This window comes from Ranitomeya imitator, chromosome 6 (genome assembly GCF_032444005.1).
Source record: "Ranitomeya imitator isolate aRanImi1 chromosome 6, aRanImi1.pri, whole genome shotgun sequence".
Taxonomy (NCBI): Eukaryota; Metazoa; Chordata; class Amphibia; order Anura; family Dendrobatidae; genus Ranitomeya; species Ranitomeya imitator.
Genome location: NC_091287.1, coordinates 522,630,196 through 522,651,842, shown reverse-complemented (window position 1 = coordinate 522,651,842; position 21,647 = coordinate 522,630,196). Strand labels below are relative to the sequence as shown.

General features: G+C 42.4%; 1 protein-coding gene and 1 long non-coding RNA gene across 3 annotated transcripts in view; one reads left to right on the top strand and one right to left on the bottom strand.

Moving 5' to 3' along the window:
* SAMD12 (sterile alpha motif domain containing 12) overlaps positions 1–21,647 on the top strand; it is an 803,045-nt gene that overhangs the window by 644,328 nt on the left and 137,070 nt on the right. The gene's annotated exons all lie outside the window — the stretch shown is intronic.
* Positions 1–21,647, bottom strand: part of LOC138643082 (uncharacterized) — a 124,859-nt gene that overhangs the window by 55,773 nt on the left and 47,439 nt on the right. For both annotated transcript variants that reach the window (XR_011314128.1, XR_011314127.1), the window contains exon 2: positions 10,838–10,876. This is a non-coding gene — a long non-coding RNA (uncharacterized lncRNA). The remainder of the gene's footprint in view (positions 1–10,837; positions 10,877–21,647) is intronic.

The following is a 21,647-nucleotide window of genomic DNA, read 5'->3' as shown; positions in this document are numbered from 1 at the left end:
AATACTTCATCTGTGCTAAAGTCATGTTTTATGGTTCCCAGCGCCGTTTTCTAATAATACTAGTTTTCTCAGCAGGGTGCGCTTGATAAATAGACCATGAAATGCATTAAAATTCTATTTCACAGTTGAAGTTTGATGGAGGTTATTTGCCGTTTGTAATATTGTGCTAATATTGTATCTCACGCCACTGTCGCTCGCACCATTCCAAGCGTTTCTACATGTATGTGTTCTCATTTTCATGACCAGTCAATGTCATTTACTCCCATCTCTGATGTGGTGTGGTATATAGGGATGGACCAAGCCAAACGTTAAAGATCGGGGCACATACCAAACACCTACTGTACGTGCATGGACCCCAAACACGGACTTCTCCAGGACGTCCTTGTTACTATTCGGGGGCAGTGCAGTCAATCAACAAGCTTTACTGTGTGGGCACTTCTAGCTCAATCACTGTGCGGGGTCTCGTCTATTTTTGATAACCAGCACAGGCTAAACCTACAAATGCGGGCTATATCCCCCAGCTGTGAGCTTTATCTTGGCTGGTTATCAAAAAATAGAGGGGTCCCCACACCATTTTTTTAAAATTATTGAAATAATTTTAAAAAACGGCATGTGGTCCCACCATTTTTGATAGCTGCTCATACAGACTGCTGGGGGATGATATTTTCAGACTGGGAGGACACCATGGATATTGACCCTCTCATACCTACAAATAGCAACCTACAGCCACCCCATGAAAGGATCATTTATAAGATGGGCCAATTTTGGTGCTTTGCATGCTTTTCCTACTTGCCCTGGTGAGGTGGCAAGTGGGGTAATAGTTGTCAGGTTGGTTTCAGCTGTTTTATGGTCGCTGACATCAATCTCATGGGTTAGTAATGGAGAGGCATCGATAAAACACCCCCATTACTAACCCCATAGTCAGATGTTAATAAAGACAGAGACAGAGTTAAGTCCTTTAATAGGAATAAACAAACAGAATCCTTTCTTTTATATAAAAGCTGACATCAACCCCAATACTATCACTCCACTTGTCACTGCATCAAGGCAAGTGGGAAGAGTCGGGCAAAGCACCAGAATTGGCACATTTAATAAATGTGCCTTTTCTAGGGTGGCTGCAGGCTGATATTTTTAGGCTGGAGGGCCAATATCCATAGTACTTTCCAAGTCTAAGAATACTAGTCCCCTAGCGTCCTGCTTTAGCTTAGCTGGTTGTCAAAAATGGAAGGACCCCATGCCATTTTTTAAAATTATTTATTTAAATAATTAAAAAAAAAACAGCATGAGGACCCCTATATTTTTGATAACCAGCCAAGATATCTTTGACTGCTGAGGGCTGCAGATCACAGCTGTCAGCTTTACCAGTACTGACTATCAAGAATAGAGAGGTCCTCACTACATTTTTTTATTTTATTTATTTATTGCACAGCTGCCGGCAGATGAACATGCTCATCATCGTATGCCTGCTCTTGCTACTGTCAGCGAGACCAAGCATTGTACTCTCATCAGCTGATGCCTGTGACCGGCGGTAACCTTTTTACCGCTGGTCACAACTGCTGGTTCACACATTGTCATCTGTCTAACAGTGTGGGAACCACAGCACTCTGACCGGCGATAACGAACTTACAGCCGATCACACAGATGACAGCATGGGAAACACCAGATGTTCAGGGTCCCCACCTCTTAGAGAAGACAACCAAAGATCTAGAAGAACTTCTAATTACTGATTTACATTGCCCATGTTTTTGAGAAGACCTAACCACACCATTTTTTATCGCAGTTTTTATTGGTGAATTTTATTAAAAAAGCATTAATATAATGATTATTTTCCTATGGATTAGAACATCGATTGGTGGCATTTCACTTGATATTGGGAGGTCACACTTGATGATTATTTCCTGTATGTAAGGATTGATTGCAAACTTCTTGTACTGACAATTTTAGGGTAGGACTATTTTTCTACTAAAGGTCTTGAATATATAATGATCCCCTGTGCCTAATTAGGCCTTTTGTCAGATCCAAATATTTTTGGGCTCTGTTTTCCGGTGAATATGTGACGTGTTCATGTAGACGTAAGGCATAAGTGGGATGTAGGAACTCTGCACGTCTTGCAAGTTTTATTTTTAGGAGATGTTATGCGTTTTTTGCACTTTTTTGGTCAGGATTCAGAATCCACCCACATGTTGTTTTTTATGAATTTTTCACAAAATGCTATATTTTGTTGAAAATTTGCATAACGACAACTATCAATTTAAAGTTCTGATTGTCAAGCATAGAGCTAAAGGGTAAATGCTGCCACCCCGGAGAAGTAGTGTAGCAGTTAGAAGAGTAGCAGATCCCTGTGGAGAGGTGTGAAACCATTTACAGTCTCAAGGAATGCAGAGAAAACAGGCTATAAGAGGACAGCACTCACAGGGGAAGTAAATGCAGGATAGAAGATGTGCTGATATGAATTAATGAAGACAGTTATATATACGGACCTCACATCCAGCCTATATTACTGAGACCGACACTTTCACAAGAAAAATATGAAATGTGGATCAGGCTGCAAAGTGCATATTGAGGTATATGAAAATGGATGAATGAATGAAGATCCGCCAGTCACTGGTGGACACAGACAGAAAAAGGCTCCTGTGCAAGAACAATATATGGGCCCTTTGCAGTGCAATAGCTCATTATAATGCACAATTCCACCAGCTTTGGAGGTCGAAATGGGCCCCCTTTACCCTTGGACCCCCGTGCGGCTGCACAGGTGACACCAATGATATGTTCGCCCCTGATCCCAGTCTACCTGGTTATCTTGCCATTTATCTCCTCTGGCAGGGGTTCAAAGAGACGCAGCATGTTTATGGAGTTTCACTCTTCTTTCTTTTTTACTCCGCTTTCACTTCAATGCTTCAGCTCTGCTGTAAATGGCCAACAAATCCTTTCTGCTGCGGCCACTTCCTCCTCTGCAACGCGGACTCCATTTATGCCCTGACTGTTGTAAGGCTCACCTGGTGAAGTGGATGAGTCCAGGTGGGCACATGGACCCTTGGCATTGATGCAGCAAGCAGGAAGGCACAAGGGAAACAAGGACTTGGCAGTCCCAGCAATCTCAGGACGGATGAAGTGGAGCCTAGCAAGGATAGAATCAAGTGAAGCACAGTATGCACAGAAGGTGGAACACGCCAAACAAAAATCTGGAGTCTCGATCCCAAGTGGGCCTGAAATAGGCCTAGGGAGATGATGTCATTGATCCACTCTGGGCAACTTTCAAAACCCGATGTGGAGCACAACAGGCAGCAGTGAACCCAGGGGAAGGAAGCGGAGTCGGGATACACAGGCCAGGTGCAGGTGTAACAACTACAGTATATGTGGGATCAGCATGCCAACCACTCACGCCAACGACTATACTTTGCCCTTTTTCCCAAGCTGTCCCCAGAACTCTTCTTGAACTCTCGGGTATCTCTATACCGGGAAATTAGGAGCCTACTGCATATTCTCCTTAGTGGCAGCAAGCGAATGAATTAAAAAAAATTATCAATCTAAAAACAACACGGGATTACAAATTTAACATTTTGTATTTGAATGTTTTACATTAAGGCCCATAGTACAATTCCATCAGGATTCGTTGATTTTCTTTTTCTTAGCCTAGTAGAATCTAAGGAAATGCTTGACACTCTCAGCCTGTGGGAGGGCAATTAGACTGGAAGATCCGCTGGGGGTAGACCAAAAACGCCTGAGGATAATTCACTCATTCAGAACTGCAGAATATGTTGGTTCTATAAGCGAGAGATAGAACCAAGAGGATGTTTTTAGTGAATGCTCCATTCATCAACGTTGCACGTTTGGTATTCAGACCACCCCATTGACGAGATTTCCCAATCCATGGCAGTCTGTCTTCTCTAACGTCTGCCAGGTTCGCCCTCGCATCCTTTTTTCTTCGTTACCTACAGCCATCTGTGCCGTGCATGTCTATACATTCCCTTTTTATAAATATGGTTTGTATTAGGGTTAATAAATTATGAAGTTCTCATTGGAAACATCTCCTCTCTTGAAATCAGCTTTTCTGACATGTAACTAATAATGTTTTCAGTAAAGCTTCGGGGCATGTGTTCCAGTCACTGCGTACTCACTCTCTGCTCTGCACAATTAATTTCTTCCTTCTTTCCACCCAGGGCGGCAATACTCTTAATTTTGTTGGGGAAGAAGGAGTTGATATTGCCAATTTCTTTGTGAAAATGGAAGAAAAATGTAGTGAGGCCAAGAATGATTGAAAGAACATGTTCTTATTGCTTTAAACCTATATAACTTTAAGCCGTGATCTTTCTACAGTGTTGGTACCAAGCAATGTATGCGTTCTCTGCACTTGCATATCATATTATACCTTATATATTGCCAAGTGATTGTTCTAATTGAATCTAATTGGGTCCAAAACTCTGTGCTGCTAGTATTTTATTCTAGTACTGAAAGTTCTTTTTTTTTTTTGTCTTTTTTTCTAATATGAGGCTCTAGAATAGAAGAGTAAAGTTTTGGCTACCGGCGGTCACCACTAGAGGGAACCTAGGAGTTGTCTGCATACTGTTTATACATTGACTTCAATAATAAAACTGTATCCCCTTAGTGACTGTGACTGAGCCAATTTTAATCTTCATGACCAGGCCAAATTTTTGAGATCCGACCAGTGTCACTTCATATGGTAATAATTTTGGAACGCTTCAACATATCCAAGTGATTCTAATATTATTTTTTCGTGACGCATTTTACTTTATGTTAGTGGTAAATTGCGGTCAATATGTTTTGTGTTCATTTTTGAAAATATCAGAATTTTGGTGAAAATTTTGAAAAATTCAAACTTTTTACATTTTAAATTTTTAAATCCTTAGTCATGCTATATAAAATAGTTAACAAACAACATTTCCCATCTGCATCTTTTTCCAATTGTAATTTTATTTTGTTAGGATCCTAGAAGGGTTCAAAGTTTTGCAGAAATTTCTCATATTTTTCCAAGAAGTTTCGAAAGCTTGTTTCTTTAGGCACCTATTCAGACTTAGATGGACCTATATGTTGAAATACTCCCCAAGAGTACTACTATTTTAAAAACTGCTCCTTTGCAAATACTTCAAAACTGTTGTCAGGAAATTTTTAACCTTTCAAGTGCTGCACAGGAATTAATGCAAAGTTGAAGGAAAAACAAATTTTAATTTTTCTTCTAAAATGTTACTTTAGCACCATTTTGTTTCACTTTTACATGGAATAGTATAGGAATATGGACCCCACAATATATTACCTAGTTTTATCTGAGTTCGTTGATACCCCACATGTGGTTAGAAACCTCTTTTTGCACAAATGGAACGACTCAGAAGGGAAGGAGCACCATTTGAATTTTGCAACACAAATTTGGCTGTAAGAGATTGCAGACGCCATGTTGTATTTTCCCCAGCCTCCATGGCGCCCAAACAGCAAAGACCCTATGTAAGTGACCCCATTTTGGAAACCACATTCCTCATGGATTTTAGCAGGTATTACACAGAATTTGACAAGAATTAAATCGTCATATTGAAAATGTTTATATTTTTTTTCATGAAAATGTTGTTTTAGCTCCAAATTTTTCACTTTATGAATGGTGAATGCTGTGGTATACATTGTATATAGAGGTGTTATCTTTTATCACATGGTGGTGATTGTTTTCCCGTAAAGAACAGGAATTATCAGTCTAAAATGAAGCCTAGTGGCCAGCGTGAATAATGCAAGATTTTTTAAATATAGAAAGTGATATGAGAAATGAAAAAAAAATGCATTTAACATAAAAACCTGATTTTAACAATAGGCCACTTTGTGATGACACTTTCCTTTTATGCTTTAATTAATGAAGACTTTCTTCCTGGCCAGACTTCCGAGATCCTCGTCTCGTTCCTGTTTCTTCTGCAGATGATAGAAATGCTCCTTTTTTTTCTCTCCTTTTAAATTAGAAACCGTTGGTGCTTATAAAGCAGAATAGGGTTTATATTAGGCAGAGAGATTCGGGTTGCGGCTGTAATTTCGTGGACATTGTGTTTCTGCGGTTTAATATTCGCACTGCTGTTTTTCCTGCCCTCTCCCTCATTTATCTCTCATTTTTTATGTCATCGGCAGCACTTGAAAATGTCACAGAACAGTTAATACTGTCACTGTTGAAAAGGTTTAATATATTACACATATCATCACAACATGAGTGGTTCTACATCAAGGCATCGGAGTCCGGATCGGCCGGCTTTTCTTATTCTTCTCCTTTTTTTTCCTTCCCGGAGAGAACAGAATGTCTTCAATCACTACTTAGCGCTGCCGAACGTAATCTTTCCTAAGTTTGCCGATTCTTTAGTGTGTTGTTGGGTTGTACGGCGGCGACTACGGCTCATCAGCGCTGACGGCATCCGGCTGCACATGGTTTATGGCTCCCTGAGATCTGTGTTATTGCCATATTACACCACCTGATTCTCCATCATCTGCAGTCACATTTAGTACAGATTTTCTTTTGGTGTAATCATTTGCATGAGGAACATCGGCTGCATATTTATTCTCTAAAAATGAAGATTCTGAAGGACGCAGGATTAAAGCCCCTTCATCCACAGGATCATGGGGGTCCCAGAAGTCAGACACTTAAAATATGCTATTTTATAATTATCGCTATCAATAAAGTAGGATAACCCCTTTAACTTCTCTAGATAAAAATGGTTATTTTTCTTCAAGTCACAATCAAGATAAAAATGACCAAACATTACCCATTGTTTGAATCGAATTGTAATGTTGAATTGTTCCTTTTTTTATTATAAATAACGATATAAAAAAACTAACATCATGCAGTTTTCACACTGACCGCTAGACCGAGGACTAGATTCCCAATTTCTGTTTTGCCCAAGGACATTAGAAGCAATAGATTAACTCAGAGTCTATTTCTGTGCATAACAGTCGCATCTGGGAAAGCACTGATCTGTGCAAGTCATTGAAGGGAATGGAGGAGGTGAGCTGTGATATCATCTATTGTGAATGGTGGATCCTGTGTTATCTACTGTATATAGAGGTGTTATCAGTCATTGTACAGGAGGAGGAGGTGAGCTGTGACATCACCTATTGTGAATGGTGGATCCTGTGTTATCTGCTGTATATAGAGGTGTTATCAGTCATTGAACAGGAAGAGGAGGTGAGCTGTGACATCATCTATTGTGAATGGTGGATCCTGTGTTATCTACTGTATATAGAGGTGTTATCAGTCATTGAACAGGAAGAGGAGGTGAGCTGTGACATCATCTATTGTGAATGGTGGATCCTGTGTTATCTACTGTATATAGAGGTGTTATCAGTCATTGAACAGGAAGAGGAGGTGAGCTGTGACATCACCTATTGTGAATGATGGATCCTGTGTTATCTACTGTATATAGAGGTGTTATCAGTCCTTGTACAGGAGGGGGAGGTGTCCTGTGATATCATCTATTGTGAATGGTGGGTCCTGTGTTATCTACTGTATATAGAGGTGTTATCAGTCATTGTACAGGAGGAGAAGGTGAGCTGTGACATCACCTATTGTGAATGGTGGATCCTGTGTTATCTACTGTATATAGAGGTGTTATCAGTCATTGTACAGGAGGAGGAGGTGAGCTGTGACATCACCTATTGTGAATGGTGGATCCTGTGTTATCTACTGTATATAGAGGTGTTATCAGTCATTGTACAGGAGGAGGAGGTGAGCTGTGACATCACCTATTGTGAATGGTGGATCCTGTGTTATCTACTGTATATAGAGGTGTTATCAGTCCTTGTACAGGAGAGGGAGGTGTCCTGTGATATCACCTATTGTGAATGGTGGATCCTGTGTTATCTACTATATATAGAGGTGTTATCAGTCATTGAACAGGAAGAGGAGGTGAGCTGTGACATCATCTATTGTGAATGGTGGATCCTGCGTTATCTACTGTATATAGAGGAGTTATCAGTCATTGTACAGGAGGAGGAGGTGAGCTGTGACATCACCTATTGTGAATGGTGGATCCTGTGTTATCTACTGTATATAGAGGTGTTATCAGTCATTTTACAGGAGGAGGAGGTGAGCTGTGACATCACCTATTGTGAATGGTGGATCCTGTGTTATCTACTGTATATAGAGGTGTTATCAGTCCTTGTACAGGAGGGGGAGGTGTCCTGTGATATCATCTATTGTGAATGGTGGGTCCTGTGTTATCTACTGTATATAGAGGTGTTATCAGTCATTGTACAGGAGGAGAAGGTGAGCTGTGACATCATATATTGTGAATGGTGGATCCTGTGTTATCTACTGTATATAGAGGTGATATCAGTCATTATACAGGAGGAGGAGGGGAGCTGTGACATCACCTATTGTGAATAGTAGATCCTGTGTTGTCTACTGTATATAGAGGTGTTATCAGTCATTTTACAGGAGGAGGAGGTGAGCTGTGACATCATCTATTGTGAATGGTGGATCCTGTGTTATCTACTGTATATAGAGGTTTTATCAGTCATTGTACCGGAGGAGGAGGTGAGCTGTGACCACCTATTTTGAATGGTGAATCCTTTGTTATCTACTGTATATAGAGGTTTTATCAATCATTGTACCGGAGGAGGAGGTGAGCTGTGATATCAATTATTGTGAATGGTGGATCAGGTGTTATCTACAGTATATGGAGGTGTTATCAGTCATTGTAATCCTACCTGTGATTCTAATGAAACTGTTAATAGTAAACCTAGTGGACAAATATCAAGATTTTATTTTTTATTTATATATATATATATATATATATATCTATATATCTATATATATAATTACCTAAGGGTTTTTCCGTCTGTCTGTCTGTCTTTCTGTCTGTCTGTCTGTCCTGGAAATCCCACGTCTCTGATTGGTCGAGGCCGCCAGGCCTCGACCAATAAGAGACCGGCACAGCATCGACGTAGAAATCCCATGTCTCTGATTGGTCGAGGCCGCCAGGCCTCGACCAATCAGCAACAGGCACAGCGACAATGATGTCATAAAGGACGTAGACATCTCACGTTTCTGATTCAGCGACGGGCACAGTATCGACGTAGATGTCATAATGGTTGCCATGGCGACGATGATGTCATAAAGGTTGCCTCGACCAATCAGCGACGGGCACAGTCTGCCGCGAATTCTGGAATCATCATTGAATCATCATGCGTTAGAATCGGGCCACAATCTAGTATATATATATATATATATATATATATATATATATATATATATATACTGTATATATATATATATGTACCCTGAGCGGGCGGATCCCAGCTGGCATATGGACAGTGCTGTACCCTGAGCGGGCGGATCCCAGCTGGCATATGGACAGTCCTTTACCCTGAGCAGGTGGATCCCTGCTGGCATATGGACTGTGTTGTACCCTGAGCGGGTGGATCCCAGCTGGCATATGGACTGTGCTGTACCATGAGCGCAGATCCCTGCTGGCAAATGGACAGTGCTGTACCCTGAGTGGACTGATCCCTGCTTTCATATGGACTGTGCTGTATGCTCAGCGGGTAGATGCCTGCTGGCAAATGGACTGTTCTGTACCCTTGGCGGGCGGATACCAGCTGGCATATGGACTGTGCTGTGCCCTTTGCGGGCGGATCCCAGCTGGCATATGGACTATGCTGTACCCTTAGCGGGTGGATCCCAGCTGGCATATGGACTGTGCTGTACCCTGAGTGGGCGGATCCCTGCTGGCATATGGACTGTGCTGTACCATGAGTGGGTGCATCGCTGCTGGCATATGGACTGTGCTGTACCATGAGCGGGCAGATCCCAGCTGGCATATGGACTGTGCTGTATCCTTAGCGGGCAGATCCCAGCTGGCATATGAACAGTGCTGTACCTTTAGCGGGCGGATCCCAGCTGGCATATGAACAGTGCTGTACCATGAGCGGGCAGATCCCTGCTGGCATATGGACTGTGCTGCACCATGAGCGGGCAGATCCCTGCTGGCATATGGACTGTGCTGCACCATGAGCGGGCAGATCCCTGCTGGCATATGGACTGTGCTGCACCATGAGCGGGCAGATCCCTGCTGGCATATGGACTGTGCTGCACCATGAGCGGGCAGATCCCAGCTGGCATATGGACTGTGCTGCACCATGAGCGGGCAGATCCCTGCTGGCATATGAACAGTGCTGTACCATGAGCGGGCAGATCCCTGCTGGCATATGAACAGTGTTGTACCATGAGCGGGCAGATCCCTGCTGGCATATGGACTGTGCTGCACCATGAGCGGGCAGATCCCAGCTGGCATATGGACTGTGCTGCACCATGAGCGGGCAGATCCCTGCTGGCATATGAACAGTGCTGTACCATGAGCGGGCAGATCCCTGCTGGCATATGAACAGTGTTGTACCATGAGCGGGCAGATCCCTGCTGGCATATGGACTGTGCTGCACCATGAGCGGGCAGATCCCTGCTGGCATATGGACTGTGTTGTACCATGAGCGGGCAGATCCCTGCTGGCATATGGACTGTGCTGCACCATGAGCGGGCAGATCCCTGCTGGCATATAGACTGTGCTGCACCATGAGCGGGCAGATCCCTGCTGGCATATAGACTGTGCTGTATGTTATCTTTTGTTTATTTTGTTGATCCCTGCACTGGTTTATGCCGTGTTCTAAATAACCAGTAGAAGATTAACACAAGAAACATTCCTATATCTACATCTGTGAACACGCAAGTGAGCCAATCAGAATATATCTATAATTTAATAATTAAATTATTAAAAATATACATATTTTAACATAAAAATCTTATTTAACCATTTGGTTAGAAGAAAAGATCCTCTGCGATATCTGTTTCATGTAAGACAAATACCTCTTTAATGTGATCCTTCTCCTTACTCCTATCCAGCACCTGCGGATACAGAAATGTACCGTAATAAAAGAGCCGTGCCATTAGGTCATATACCGCCATTAACAAATAATTGAATTTCCGCCTTCTGGACGATAGCCCGTTGGTATTTATCACAATTATTCCCACCGTCCTCCCAGGGTTTGACTGCTGCACCATGTACCATAAGTAGTTAAGGTGTAAGTGAAAATCAACATCAAATAAAAGTGACATTTGAGAAAGAGTGCAGCTCCGGAGTACAATTAATGTCATATAACCTTACATGAATAGAGAATAATTATATCAGCAAGAGCGTTTCTTGCTCAATTACTGACCCTTTTCTGTTACCGCGAATTACTTTTTGATTAGCCTTTAAGCGCAGAATATTAAGTGCTGCTATAAAGAGTTTGCTGTCAGGTAGAGAATGGAATGGACATCTCCATAAAGACTTTTCATGGAGAAAGTGCCTTGTATACAATGCTACATGTACAACGGGAACCTGTCAGTTTGATTTTACTACTAAAACTACTAACACGGCTGTATAGGTCCAAGGACATCGATAAAAATGATACCTGGCTTGTCGTAATCCGATGCGTCGTCACTGAGAAATCGAACTTTGAAGCCACATGCAGATTAATCTGGAAGTGCATTGAGGAGGAGCCTAAACAGTCATGGACCGTATGGACACGCCTCCAATCCGCTTCCAAGCTAATTTGCATATTGCTTTGAAAGCTTGATTTCTCAGCCATGGAACATGCGATGACTACAAGTCAGGTGTCATTTTTATTGTTGTACTAGGAACTATTCAGCCAGACCAATTGTATCAGTAGTAAAGTGTATCAGCGCTAATCTGGAAGCAATACAGACCGAAAAGACTAACAAAGAGTCAAACAAAAAGAAGGCAGTACTCCCAGTGAATATGGCACCTAGGTGATGCTCTGTATTAATGTGGATGAGCAATGGATTATTCCCATCACCAATATGGCATCTGCTGTCCGATAATGCACAATCCGCATAGTCATCATCACCCTTGGCTTTGTCCTATTAATTATAGCACAGAATCTGTGCTCTGGGAGCTTCATTATATGGGATTTCCTGGTGGTGCAGCTGGATGCAGCCTTACATCACCAAGCACAATGCCGAGCGTCAGATGGAGTGGTGTAAAGCCCTGGAGAAAACGTGTTCTGTGCAGTGATGGATCACACTCCTCTATCTGGCATCTGATGGGGGAGTCTGGGATGGGTGAATGCCAGGAGGAGAACGTTACCTCCTGACTGCATTGTGCCCGCTGTACTGTTTGGTGGAGGAGGGATACCGCTATGAGATTGTTATCAGGGCTCGGCCGCAGCTCCTTAGTTCCAGTAAAGGTAAATCTTAATGATTTAGCACAAGACATTGTGGACAATTAGAGTTTCCATCTCTGTGGGATCAGTTTGTGAAAGGTCCATTTCTGTTCCCCATGACTGTGCCCAGTGCACAAGGTCCGTATAGACATGGAGGGGGAGGTTAGTGGAAGAGACAGAGAACTGTTGGGTACATGGGCAACTAAAAAAATGTATTTTTTTTTCACCTGCTTCATTGGGTGCCCTGCCTTTTTTTGTACAGATAGATAATAGATACTTAGATAATAGATATATGATAAATAATAGATAGATATGAGAGATAGATGATAGATAGATAGATAGATATGAGAGATAGATATAGATAGATAGATAAATAATAGATAATAGATAGATAGATAATAGATAGATGATAGATAGATAATAAATGATAGATAGATAGATAATAGATAGATAGATATGAGAGATGGATAATAGATAGATAGATAGATGATAGATAGATAGATATGAGATAGATAGATATGAGAGATGGATAATAGATAGATATGATAGATAGATAGATAGATAGATAATAGATAGATAGATAGATGATAGATAGATAATAGATAGATAGATAGATAATATATAGATAGATAGATAATAGATACTATATAGATGATAGATAGATGATAGATAGATGATAGATAGATAGATAGATAATAGATAGATAGATAATAGATAGATAGATAATAGATAGATAGATGATAGATAATAGATAGATGATAGATAGATAGATAGATGATAGATAGATAATAGATAGATAATAGATAATAGATAGATATGAGAGATGGATAATAGATAGATAGATATATGATAGATAATAGATAGATAGATAGATAGATAGATAATAGATAGATAGATGATAGATAATAGATAGACAGATGATAGATAATAGATAGATATATGATAGATAATAGATAGATAGATAGATAGATAGATAGATAATAGATAGATAGATAGAGATATAATAGATAGATAATATATAGATAGATAATAGATAGATAGAGATATAATAGATAGATAATAGATAGATAGATGATAGATAGATTATAAATAGATAATAGATAGATAGATAATAGATGATAGATAGATAATAGATAGATAATAGATAGATAGATAATAGATGATAGATAGATAGATAGATAGATAGATAGATAGATGATAGATAATAGATAGACAGATGATAGATAATAGATAGATATATGATAGATAATAGATAGATAGATAGATAATAGATAGATAGATAGAGATATAATAGATAGATAATATATAGATAGATAATAGATAGATAGATAGAGATATAATAGATAGATAATAGATAGATAGATGATAGATAGATTATAAATAGATAATAGATAGATAATAGATGATAGATAGATAATAGATAGATAATAGATAGATAGATAATAGATGATAGATAGATAATAGATAGATAATAGATAGATAGATAATAGATGATAGATAGATGATAGATAGATAGATAGATAGATAGATAGATAGATAGATAGAGGAGGTTGACATGCCGGTTATCGCCCAGTGTTTGCTCTCGGCGCCCCCAGTGTTGGATGATCGGTGCTTAGTATTACCGTCACCCCAGTTAGAGCACAGGCAGCACACTGTATATTATACGTATTGTGCCCAGTGACACATTTAGTTCTGCTACAACAGTAAGAATACATTTCTAATGCCAGCAGGCGTCTTTCTTTCTCTCTTGGTCTTGAAATATGGTCCCTTTCCAGCGGGTCTGCAGACACTTAATCCGGGAACACAATGGCTCATGCCACACACAAATGGCCGAGCTTTAAAGTTCATCACTCCTCGGAGAAGACAATACACTCTTAGTGAACCCTGCTGTTCTCGTGGCTAATACTTTATATCCGGGAGACGGCCGCTGCTAAGGAACCATGGCCGATAATCTGCGTCCCGAGCCACAGGCTGCAGGTTTAAGGCTACAATCCCTGATTTCAGTAGTAAAGTATACGAATAGCCGAGGAGAAAAGAGGAAAAAAGGGCAGATTTCATTTAATGCTCAACAGTGTAATCCGTCGTCTTCTCTGTTTCAGGCGGCCGCTCTTCTTTATTAGGGTAATCAGTGATTGAATACCAGCTGAGACAGTGATCACATCAGAAAGACTTCCGCACAGTACGAAGCAAGATGTCCGCCGCACGGCACAATCACACTTATTAGACTCTGCTCGTTCTCTGCTATTGAGTCGTTTGCATTGTTATCCGAATGATTGTGATTAATCTAGAAATCAGATACTTATACCGCCGGCTGCATATTGATTTATGGAGCTGCGCAATCAGATATGGCAGCTAATGAGGAGGAAAGAATTTCTATATACTGTATACCACGGTCGGGACGTGACAGGTTTCTATAAGGGACTGGAAGCTGGAAAAAACTGGAAGGAACCATTTGTGGGTTGCACTAACGTTTTAGACCTTGCCCGCTCCACATATTTTAACCAGCTAATCCCAACATCAATGATCACTCAAGATGCCGCAACGACACCGGAAGTCAATAGAATAGCTGTGGGCAAATCAAGAATGAAGTCACTGGACAAGGTCTTCAAATCAAGGAACATTTCACCGGTGATGAAGACATGGCTAATACTTAGTTTGGTCTTTTCTGCAGTAACATATGGGTGTGAAACCTGGATGATAAAGAAACTAGACAGAAGAAGAATCGACACCTTAGAAATGTGGCACTGGAGAAGGATTTTGTCAATACCATGGATGGCAAGAAGAACCAACAAATCAATTTTGGAACAAATGAAGCCAGACATGTCATTCGAAGCAAGGATCACCAAGCTACGACTTACTTTGGACACATAATACAAAGAGAGCAATCCCTGGAGAAGGACATCATAGTCAGAAGAATAGAAGGAACAAGCCGAACAGGAAGACCAGCAACCCGATGACTTGATACTATCAAGATAATGGTGGAGAAGACTTAGGTGGACCTATCTAGGCTTGAGCAAGATCGATATTCCTGCAGAACGTTCATTCATCCAGTTGCCATAGTTTGAGATTGAGCAGAAGGCCGTTAAAAAGAAAAAGTCTCAACATTGGAAGTTACTACTTATCCACAGGATAGCTGGTACCACCACCAATCCCATGCAAGGGCAACATAAGTGATCCATTGTAATGAAGCAGTTCAATCTCTAGAGGACTTCTTCTTCTAGAGAATGAATGTGCATGTGCCACCAATAATAGAGCATTTTAAACTTCTGTCCTTGGAATTGCTAAGGGTCTAATTTGTTGAATTCCCGTCGATCCAGAGAATGGTGGACTGAAGACCGCCAGAGAAAAAACTTGACTTTCCCCAGTAGTCCTATAGAGAATGAACAGATTGGTTGGCACGCATATGCAGCCGTTACTCCATTTTGACAGGGCATTTAACCCCTTCAATACGCAGCCTTTTTTCGTTTTTGCGTTTTCGTTTTTCGCTCCCCTCCTTCCCAGAGCCATAACTTTTTTATTTTTCCGTCAATATGGCCATGTGAGGGCTTGTTTTTTGTAGGACGAGTTGTACTTTTTAACGTCACCATTGGTTTTACCATGTCTTGTAAAAGAAAACGGGAAAAAAAGTGAAATTGCAAAAAAAAAAATTGCAACCTTCCAGTGTTCTTCTGTCAACAGTCTGTGATTTTCAGGGGTTGGATATTAAAGGCCGTTAGCTTACAAGTGTTCCTCTCCCAATAACACCTTGTAGTTATGTCTGCCATGAAACATTCAGACCATAATCCAAGTCTTTCCTCCACACACAATCTGAGAGCAAGGCAGCCACTCACTGGATCAACATGTTAGATTATAGGTTGAACTTCATGGACATGGTCAGAGAGACAGAGGAGAAGAAAGTTGAGGGTCGGTGCAGCCACGTGAGAAGTGCTGCAGCTCCTAGAAAGAGAGAAAGAGAAGCCAAATGGATTGTAGAGAGTGTGTAGGAGAAGTGAAGTGCAGGAGAATGAGAACTGGGGAGAATAGCTGCGACTGGGCTACCTCCCTACAGTTCGCAGACACTGGTAGCCGGAAGACCGAGGTTGGGAGGGACTCCATGAATCACAGCAGAAACCGGCAGGACAGCTGGATTACAAGTCACCTGTCTGCCCTAACACCTGGAGACACAGTGGTGCATAGAGCCCGGGTCGTGATAGAGATCCTGTAAAAAGGCTCAAGACACCTGTCATGCGGGTTAGTGTCCTACCTACAAGGAGGACAGAGAGAACACGTGAGGACCTTGTGAGAGGCCTAGGGCAGCAAGGAACTACACCACAGTGCTAGAGGGAAGGCTTCTAACTCTACCTGGTACAGGGGACTCCCAACTCGCTTCCAAGCCGGCCGGACCCTACCTGTACCTGTGATCTGGTGCCCTGGACTGTGGTTGCCCGAATTCATCAGTAAACCAGGTAAAGATAGACTGCAAACCTGTGTCCTCCGTTACTTCCTACACTACCCATACATCTTCATCTATACACTGGAAGCCCTGGGGACCCAGCTTCACCTGTGGGAAGCCATATCATCTTAGCTGCCATAACATCACCCCAGTGGACCCCTTTAAGCAGCGTCGGTCATAACTGACCAAGAACCACAGGTAGCGTCACGAACACAAACTTTATTCACAAATCCCTTTAAAGACTTTTCCCTTAACATGGGCGCCCAGGGCCACGGACCGGGTCTGCGCCGCCGTGACACATCCCTTTAAGTACCGGACCCGTTACCGAGTACCCCACGGCCCAGGCGGGCATTCCACTTGCAGATGATGAAGGTGCGGATTCAGATAGGATGGGTTCAGGACTCAAGAACAGGATCTGGCAGGACAGGCTTAGGAAATGGTTGAGGGACGCTGGGTTACACCTGTCTCCAGCTATGACTCTATTTAGGCAGTATAGATGGCAGTCCACAGGAAATTCTTGCAGACCGATCTCCTACACGCTATAACTCTATCAGCCCCAGACCACTAATGGTCATTGCTTGCTGCCCATTCCGTGAGGAGAGCCACAGATAATTGCTTGATTCAACCGGCAACCTTTTCCTACAAATTCTAATAGGCCACATAGTCAACACCTCTGACTCCTGGACCATCACTCAAGAAACTTTCCATATACCTATTTTACTTGATCAGACCATCAGTATCAAGTGCCTCACTTGGTACACCACATGTTCCTCTCATTGGTGCCAAATCTCTTGATTTTATGAGCATTCATTACCGCCTCGTACCAAGGTGGTGATGCCTATTGACGTTGCCACACTCCGTCCCTCCAAAGCTCTTCTTGGGCTTAAGTGGTACCTCCCCTTGTTCTTCAATGGCCTTCACAACATAGGGACACATTGCTTGCATAGGAGCTGTATACACCAAATATTTATAATTAAGACTTTTATATCCTAAATGTATCGGATCAATAAAAATCCATGTATGAATGTGAAGCCTACTCTCTGACATTACCATTATTATACCAGCCTGGCACCGGAGCTGGTACAACATGAGCTGGAACTTGGAAGAATATTATTTGGACCCCATTCGATCATCTGTTTTAACCATTTCATTAGATTGCCCCTATTTAGGAGTCCGTCAGACACAACCCTGCAAAGATATGAGTCCATAATTGCATAATTACTTGCTACTTATGAAGTATTTGCGAATTCCAGAAGTCAGTGTGTTTACGCAGGCTTTTCTCTGCGGGCACCTGGAAAATTACTATCTCTGTAGCTTTAAAACAGTGGGATTTCTCGATAAATAGAAATAGATCTTGGGCAGAGCTGCAATTAAATGCAATTTTGTATTTTCCAACTCTGGAAGCCTTGGAGTCCATATCGAAAAAAAAAATGAAAGTGGGCACAGTCAGTAAGAGCCTTTATTAGGATTTAGCTTTCAACAGGGCATTAATAGCTTGTAATTGCAAAAATTATACTACAGTATATAATCATTAATATTTGTATTGAATTATGGTGATTAATAAGCACGGCGCAGTTCATTCACTGAAAGGTGAAAACCTCACAGGGGAATGTGTCATCAGTAAATTACCTATTGTTTAAGGAAAGGTTTTATCTTAAATGTTTCTTTTTTAATTTTGATGGTTTTTTTTATCACTATTTATATAAAAGTTGAAATCGTGCAATTTTCACAGCGGCGACTATACCTAATATTATACTAATTCTTCCGGTTCTGTACAGATATGTTACCAGTAATCTCATCATCATCATCACAGACATGATTACAATGAAAAATAACATCTCTATACACAGTAGAAAACACAGGATCCACCATTCACAATAGGTGATATCACAGCACACCTCCTCCTACTGTACAATGACTGATAACACCTCTATATACAGTAGATAACACAGGATCCACCATTCACAATAGGTGATGTCACAGCTCACCTACTCCTCCTGTACAATGACTGATAACACCCCAATATACAGTAGATAACTGTTATTACCTGGTGGTAAGGACAATAATGGACCTGGAGGTTAAGAGCACACGGAATGACCTGATAGTTACTAATAATATAGGACGAGCTCTGAGACGTGGGAACTCTGCTGACCGCAATCCCTAATCCTATCACACACACTAGAAATAGCCGTGGATTGCTCCTAACGCTCCCTATGCAACTCGACACAGCCTAATAAACTAGCTAGCCCTAGAGATAGAAAAATAAAGCCTACCTTGCCTCAGAGAAATTCCCCAAAGGAAAAGGCAGCCCCCCACATATAATGACTGTGAGTAAAGATGAAAATTACAAACACAGAGATGAAATAGATTTAGCAAAGTGAGGCCCGACTTACTGAACAGACAGAGGATAGGAAAGGTAACTTTGCGGTCAGCACAAAAAACTACAAAAAGACCACGCAGAGGGCGCAAAAAGACCCTCCGCACCGACTCACGGTGCGGAGGCGCTCCCTCTGCGTCCCAGAGCTTCCAGCAAGCAAGACAAAAATCAAAATAGCAAGCTGGACAGAAAAATAGCAAACCAGAGAAAAACAAGCAGGAACTTAGCTTCTGCTGGGAAGACAGGTCACAAGAACGATCCAGGAGAGAACTAGACCAATACTGGAACATTGAGAGGTGGCATGGAGCAATGATCTAAGTGGAGTTAAATAGAGCAGCCAGCTAACGAATTAACCTCGTCACCTGTGGAAGGAAACTCAGAAGCCGCAGCTCCACTCACAACCACCAGAGGAAGCCCATGGACAGAACCAGCCGAAGTATCATTCATGACCACAGGAGGGAGCTTGACAACAGAATTCACAACAGATAACACAGGATCCACCATTCACAATAGATGGTATCACAGCTCACCTCCTCCTCCTGTACAATGACTGATAACACCTCTATATATAGTAGATAACACAGGATCCACCATTCACATTAGGTGATATCACAGCTCACCTCCTCCTCCTGTACAATGACTGATAACACCCCAATATACAGTAGATAACACAGGATCCACCATTCACAATAGGTGATGTCACAGCTCACCTCCTCCTCCTGTACAATGACTGATAACATCTCTATATACAGTAGATAACACAGGATCCACCATTCACAATAGGTGAGGTCACAGCTCACCTCCTCCTCCTGTATAATGACTGATAGAACACTTGTCTGGTAGATCAGTGAAGGCTATCATGTCAGTAGTCTGTGGCCGAAGGATGGGAGACATCTGTTTGGTTTGCTGGGACCTGTAGTCCCACAAGTAATTGTGTAGTTCTAATGGGAGACTGGCAAGGCTAGTTATGAGAGATGGGAGGGTCAAACTAGCCACACACCCCCACACTCCCACTCAAGGGAGTGGTTACAGGTATGTAATGTGACCAGGGTGTGGGTCACATGGTTCCTGTGTATGGATCCATTTGTTCCATGTGCAAGGTCCTGGACGGTCAGTGTTGGAGTCTCCTGGCATTGGAGACGTCCTGCAAGCACCCGAGACCGTGGACTTAATGGATGGTCAGTGTTGGATTCTCCTGGCGTTGGAGTGAAGTCCTGGAAGCACTGTAGAGTGAGTCCTGCAATAGCCTGTGTGTTGGATTGTCCTGAAGTGGGCTGGAGTCCTGGAAGCACTGCTGAGGCTATGGACTGAATGCTCGAGGGTGTTGGATTGTCCTGGGATGGGCTGGAGTCCTGCAAGCACCTGGTAAGAGTGTGAGTCCTGGAATGGTCAGAGTGTTGGATTGTCCGTGGATGGACTGGAGTGCTGTAAGCACTTGGTAAGATCATGGACTGATGGCCTGTGTGTTGGAAGTGCCTGTGATTGGACTTCCTGGAAGCGCATGGAAAGGCTGCATCTACAGAGCCTGAGGCGGTTTCTGTGTTGGGGAAGCTACAGTTCCTACTGTGAGTCTGGACTATCCGAGGTGCCCTGGTCACAAGGACGGTGATCCCAGTGAGGCAGTTTCCCTGTGAACCAGCACACTGGCGGGAGCAAAGGTGAACCTAGCCTCTCTGCTGCCTGAGGCGAATGGAAAAATGGCACCCCCCCCCCCCACACACACACACACACACAGTCCCTGCTGGAGGGGGGGCGGGAAGGAGGGAGGGAGGAGGGGAGGCGGGCATTGAGTTGGAGTTTTATAAAAAAAAAAAAAACTAGCAGCGCAAATCTAGTTACCGTATATACTCGAGTATAAGCCGACCCGAGTATAAGCCGACCCCCCTAATTTTGCCACAAAAAACTGGGAAAATTTAATGACCCAAGTATAAGCCTAGCGTGGAAAATGCAGCAGCTACCGGTAAATTTCAAAAGTAAAAATAGATACCAATAAAAGTAAAATTAATTGAGACATCAGTAGGTTAAGTGTTTTTGAATATCCATATTGAATCAGGAGCCCCATATAATGCTCCATAAAGTTTGATGGGCCCCATTAGATGCTCCATATTGAAATATGCCCCATATAATCCTGCATAAAGGGTAATAAGGGCCCCATAAGGGTACGTTCAGACTAGCGTTGCGCGCCGCTACGTCGGCGACGCAACGCACGACGCACACAAAAACGCGGCAAAACGCACGCAAAAACGCTGCGTTTTGCGACGCATGCGTCGTTTTTTGCCGAAAATCGGACGCAAGAAAAATGCAACTTGTTGCGTTTTCTTGGTCCGACGCTAGCGGCAAAAAAGACGCAAGTGTTGCAAAACGCAACACACAAAAACGCATGCGTCCCCCATGTTAAACATAGGGGCGCATGACGCGTGCGTCGCCGCTGCGTCGCCCGACGCTAAGGCGACGCACACTAGCGGAACGCTAGTGTGAACGTAGCCTAAGATGCTCCATAGAGATATTTGCCCTATATAGTGCTGCACAAGTGTTATGGCCCCATAAGATGCTCCATACAGTCACTGCCCCATATAGTGCTGCACAAACGTTATGGCCCCATACAGATACTCCGCACAGCCAATTGCCCCTTATAGTGCTGCA